This window comes from Tympanuchus pallidicinctus, unplaced genomic scaffold (assembly GCF_026119805.1).
Source record: "Tympanuchus pallidicinctus isolate F22 unplaced genomic scaffold, pur_lepc_1.0 scaffold4, whole genome shotgun sequence".
NCBI classification, from domain to species: Eukaryota; Metazoa; Chordata; class Aves; order Galliformes; family Phasianidae; genus Tympanuchus; species Tympanuchus pallidicinctus.
Genome location: NW_026294758.1, coordinates 15,637,704 through 15,643,925, shown reverse-complemented (window position 1 = coordinate 15,643,925; position 6,222 = coordinate 15,637,704). Strand labels below are relative to the sequence as shown.

Sequence of the window (6,222 nt, the reverse complement as noted above, 5' to 3'; positions counted from 1 at the left end):
TCAGGTGGCAAATTCTGAAGTCAAGGTAGACCTGAACTGAAAGTGGGGCTCTAAACTCTAGGCATGTATCTCCTCTACATTAAACACTTTCTCTCCAGATATTTATTTGATTTTTCCGTATGCAGCATCTCCAGATGCTGTGTGTGCTTTGAAAGCAGAATCTTGCTTTTGAATTCCATATATGGAGTTAATGTTTATTAAAATATCAAATTGGATAGCATTTTGATTCAAAGGGAAAATAAGGTTTTCAAGGGGCAGTTGTTCAGCACACACTACCTTGGTGCATGAAACTTCTCTGGTCTCACTTCTCAGCTCAATAGCTGCAGCAAGGAGCAGTACCAGATGCAGTCCTGTCTTTCTGTGTGTCCCACTGTGTTGACATTGGTCTGCGAATGGTATGCTGGATCAACAGCTCCAATGATGCAAGGGCTTTCCCTGGGGATTTGTCCTTTCCCCTTCAGAACTGTTCCCTCGCACCATTCCCATGTCCAGCAGTGGCTCAGGAACCTGGTTGCAGAGCAGATGCCAGAGATCTGCAGTGTCTCTGTGACCATCTGCTTCATGAAGCAAAGGGATCACTGCTTGTACTTTACATCTCATATTTACCTGCCCGTAAAATGCCATGATTGCACTCCTGTGCAGTGCAGGCACATTATATGTGTGTGGGAGTGAATCAAAATTTCTTTTCAAGTGTGAGAGCCACATGTTTCATGTTCCCCCCTCCCCCTTTCTCCCCCTAGTTCTGAGCTCCGTAATCCAGCTCCCAGGTTGCACAGATCCTGCTTTGCTCAGAGGGACTCATGGCCAAACTGAAAAGAAATTTATATATATATATATCACACTTCTTAGTAAGTCCTCTTGTCTCTTTCAACTAGCCAACATAAAAACCTTTTCTCCTGGCTTATACAATCTTTTAAAGTACTAACAAGTGTTCTGCGGTTTCTAAGAGATCTTTTTTTTTTTTCTTTCATAGCCCCAGGGTTACCACCCTAGTAGGTGTGGAAAATCTTTGTTCACTTCATTATAAGACACTTTTGTATACCATCTAACTGGATTCAGCCAGCAAAGGAGAGCAGATATGTCATATGCCAAACGCTTTCTTCCTTGTCCCTCACATCCTAGGATATTGCACGCTTTCATGTTCTAATGGAGGTTTCTTTTACCAATGACCAACATTTTCCTATACTCTCCAAAGTTCCTACAAGTTTCTGACCTGTTATAATTTCCCTACCTGCAGTGCAGTTTTAGCCAGTGTTCCTGTTGAGTACTGAGGAAATTAATATGCTGCCCAGGAAATCACTTTCAAAGTTTGAAAATCTGTATGCCAGAAGACTCTGTCTTGTGTACTGCAGCAACCCGAGTGCTATCAGCTGTATCTGTGCAAGAACTAAGGTGAACCGGGAAAGAAGGACAAATCAATTTGTGCAATTGTTGCAGTTTCTTGCCAGGCTTTGCCCATTGTCACCAAGCAGCACCTTGGCCCCACGAGTGGCAGATGGAGCCAGGAGTGTTTCAGAGCAGTGAGAACTAATCTGTGCTTTGAGAATACAGCACATGCTGCTCGTGTGTGAGGATGAAAAAGTGCCCAAGCGCATATCCAACAGGCATTTACTCAGTAACGTATTCTTGTTACCCAGTTCTGTATCTGGGCTATTTTCAGAAATTGAAAATGCTGCTTCTCTTTTAAAGCTGGCCACTTCCTCTTTGACTATCTTCCCACTCTCAACATAAAACAGGTGCATCAGCAATGTTTGGCATGCTTGTTTCTAATGCTGAACATTTCATGTAGTTTGCCTGACTCAAAGCTGCTGAAAATCACAGTGCTGATCCTAAGGCAAACTGGGCAAGAGCTGGCTGGGGCTATAGTGGTGGGAGACTTGCAGAAAGGGGCAGAGCCTGTACCCAGTTGCCAGGACTTGCTAGCTGTACCACATTCTTCATATTCTCTGTCCACTAAAACTCACTTTTCTTTGTTCTTTTGTGGACAGAGACTGGACTGATTAAGATTTCCAGATGCAATCAGGCAACTCATCTGACAGCAGCGGCAATAAAAAGAAAATTGAACATACTTTGTACCAAAAAGACTGAAGCAAGCATATTTGGCGGAGTTACAAATAATTGAAAACAAGGTCTGATTTGGCAGTGGCTCGGGGATCCTTTGCTGAGAGCTGCTCAACCTACCTGCAGACACCAAGGCTTCCAACATGGTGACATCAGGTGTCTGCACGTCATGCCCATGCACTGAGGGAACAAAGGCAAGTATGAAGTGGTATTAAAACATGCAACCTTTTGAATGCTATTCCAAAATAAAACTTGAACTCCTGCCCAATCTCATGTCAGACAAATTGTGCCTACTTACCTTACTATATCATACACTGAACTTTCACTACAGTAATAACTTCTTGATTTTCCTATTTCCTTATGTTGTAGTGCCTTTCCAGTCCCTGTCCACTGCAACAGTAAATCACAAATGGTGTGGCTATATCTTCACTGTCCTATTAACCATTACAAAAATGTTTGGAAGTGAACAAACACCACAATTTCTTTTTCTTTTTTTTTTTTCTAAAAAAGGTACAATGATTAAAGAGCACTCTTCTGCACAGAGAAGCTCAGACATATTCTCTGCTCGTACTCCTAAATGACAGACCCTGAATGTAGGGGCGGGAGAATACCTAGGCTTTGGATTGCACAGAATCAGGAGATATGGGATGAAGTGTAAGGGGTATGGTTGCTGAGTGGTGCAAACTGATTGCCATCATATGATGACTGAAGAGATGCAGTGACTGGCATACTGCCCCTCCAGACCACTTACTGATAACTAAGAATCCTTTTTCCCAAGTAAATGAGTAAGTACTATTACTCTTAAGACCATGAATGAGTTCTACCTACTTGCTGATCCAGGCCTTTTGTTCTTACCAGCAAATTTGGTTCAGCTGTCTCAACAGCATTTCTTCTACTCTTCTGAAATTAATAAGCAGATTACTTATTTTTCCTCCTTTAAAGAAGGAAGAAATATGACGTTGTACAAAGGGAAGACATAAGCCTAAGACTTACTCAGGGCTAATTTCATCTTCCACATTTAATGATTTGTCCTGTCATTCCTCACTGTAAATTTTATTTATTTATTTATGTAATTATTTTTATTTTGTTTAAACTTAGAAATAGCTCCTGAAAGATTTCTTCTTTGAAAATGAAAACACTGTCTTGATGTTGCCAGCATTATTGGTGGTTTTTTTTTTCAATGAAAACTTCTACGAAATTTTATTCTTTTATTTAAAAAACTCCAAACTCATAATAGCATAATAGCATGTTTTAAAATTGCAAATCTAAGGTAATTTTTTATTGCTTGTAATCTTATTTTCAGGACAAAATGGTTGGAGATAAAGCCCTATAAATGTAAAGCTCAAAAATAAATATGCAACATCAGAAGTTATCAAACACCTGCATGCTTTATGGAAATAGATAGTAGGACATCTACTTATCATCTACTTATGCAAGGGTGGAGGTGGGGACATCAGTACTGTGGGACATCCTACAGACCCCGAAGAACATAGACAGCATTCATCTTTATTTCTCCACCAAGGGAAAATCTTCATGAGGAATTCAAAACTTAGGCATGAAAGCAAGTTTGAAGAGGACAGGCAAATGAGTTAATCTTTTCAGCTCCAGTGCTGACTCAACTGTTTGTTAAAAACACTAATCAGAGGCACAAACATCTCACAGAAACCTAGCCAATCTCCAGGACAATCATCCTGAGGAGTAAAATGCTAATAACTGGGCCACTCTTCCATGACAATTTTGCTAGTATGTAGTGCAGACCCTCAGTTGCATTGCTCAACTGCTTTGTCCAGGAGATGAGCAGCAGATTGAGGCACTGATTTTATTTAAGTCAGCAATTAATTAGGATGGTGCGGGTATTACACATTGATGACCAATAGGCTCTTTCCTTTTTAAATGTTTATATTTTTTAATATTAACTGTAACATTAATTGAATAAAATTCTACCTACATAACCTTTGGGTTTGTCTCTTACTTATTTTTGTTCATTCCCACCTTCAAAAATGCCCTATGGAAAGGCTACTGCCCATGTCATGCTTGAAAACAGATTTATTATGAATCTTTCTCCAGTTCAGAGACCTGTTTGTGAGAACATGAGCCCTGAGAGGGAATTCACTTAGCTCTCATCTTGCCTTTTTTAAAGCCTAACTGTTTTAAAATGAGGCTCTATCCTAATGTGTCTGCCTTCTTGGCTATCTCATCTCTACATGGCTCTTTTTACCCTTAGCTTTGATTTGTACATGTGGAATGTTTTTGATCAGATAACACCCACTGGATATGTTGCTGTCTTTGTTCAGGACATTGGTTTTGTAAGCTGCAAAGCTGATAAACACTTATACGTGCCTTGTTTCCTTTTCTGCATATTCTATTGAGACATCGTCACATCTGGGGAAAGCATGTTTTTAACTGTTATAGTTGTTGTTATTCATTTTAAATTCAGTGCTATCATAGTTGATGTCTGCATCTTTAAAAAATGCAAAATGATGTCTTGGCAGTAATGAACACGAGTCTAGCAGAGATGAAGAAAGGGAACCTGCCTTAAGGTCCCTTTGTTACAAAATTCTTATCTGAAAAAGGGACCCTTGAGGTTATTAAAACTTGACTTTTTTTCTGTTAGCTTCATGAAAGATAGAGCTCTTGTTAAACTTACATTGCTTTGTTATCACCACAGTTCTGACGCCTTACACAGCAGTTTTTCCTTTAAAATAAATCCTCGGGACAGAAGATAAAACAAATGCCATGCTCTGGTGACTGGCATATACCAACTAGAGGCATATTCACATGAGAAAACTGCTTGACAAATATTTCATCTATCTGAGATATTTTCCAGCTGAGTTGCCTTGCTATTCTGTTCCCACCACATTCTCTGCATTGCACAGTGGAAAAGCAAAGACATTTAACTTCTGCTGTGGACTGGGAACTTCAGATGCTAAAAAACAGGTCAGTTTGCTTTGCTTTCTTTTTCTTTTTTTTCCCTGAGGTCTTTTTTTTTTTATTTTTTTTTTAGTTGGCACTGAATAATGGAAACAAACTTAATATCAGCTATTTTCTCTGAATATATCTGTATAAAAGGAGAAAATATGGGAGGGGTTAGCTATATGGCTTAAGAGGCCTGCATATAATAGCTAAAAATTCTCATGAACTAGGGCTATTAATCTATTTGTTATTAAAACGTTATGAAAGGCACACAACAGTAACTTTCTTATCATTAATGCAAGAATTTAACATGCCTAGATACATACAAGTACAGCAGATAAAAAATAAAATGAGCATTCAGAAAAATTTTGGATTCCAAATTAAGAAGAAATTAACATTATGTTTATCGAGGTTGATTTATTGGAAATCATTGTTAAAACTAATCAAACAGGTAATTTTTTTAACATATACTTATAATGAAAGTTTCTGTCTATTGTCAGCAATAAGTTGGTCTATGTTCTATGGACTCCTTCATCCCTTAGAAAAACAAAAGTAACTGCATAAAAACACTAACAATAAAAGACTTATTTCAATCTGAATAAGGAGGAATAGAATAAAGAGGAATTTAGAACACAGCCAGTGGCTCAATCTGTAGGAAAACAAAACAAAACAAACCCCCTCTCCCCAAAAAAAGGACCCAAACCAGAAAAGTTTATTTCATTGTGCCTTATGGAATTGGAAAAAAACAGTAATATTGCCTCAGATAAAGATGAGGAAACAGATGGAAAGTTCTACAACTTGCTCCTGGCCTTTACACAGAGAAGACCAAAAGTCCTCATTAACTGGACTCAAGTGAAGAACACGTATCATCTTTCAGAAAATGGCTGACTAATGTGCTGGTTTTCACATGAAGAAAACCGCATAACCGTACAGCATAAGCTTGATAAATGTGAAGAGGATTTTGCTTGAAAAAATCTCCTACTTGCTCGTGGGGCAGGAAAAAAGACTAAATTTGTTGTGTTCAATTTTTACAACAGTTTCTTCTCCCCACTCCTCTTCTGAATAAGATGGGAAATGAGGCAAAAATCACCATATAAGGAAAAAAACTCAGTAGTCAGAGGGCAGCTTTCTGCCTTTAGCACAGTGCCCCCGTCTCCCAGGCCAAGCGGGGCTGGCGTCTGCCCAACATGCAGAAACAGTGTTCCTGGCTTGGTGAAGATCTTGCCTTACACCTCGCTAGCAAGCCGC

At 39.0% G+C, this 6,222-nt stretch overlaps 1 long non-coding RNA gene across 1 annotated transcript in view; it reads left to right on the top strand.

Annotated features, from left to right (window-relative positions):
- The first annotated feature begins 4,698 nt into the window (after nt 1-4,698).
- Nucleotides 4,699-6,222, top strand: part of LOC128089424 (uncharacterized) — a 75,421-nt gene continuing 73,897 nt past the window's right edge. Inside the window, exon 1 of the long non-coding RNA XR_008210507.1 lies at nt 4,699-4,998. This is a non-coding gene — a long non-coding RNA (uncharacterized LOC128089424). The remainder of the gene's footprint in view (nt 4,999-6,222) is intronic.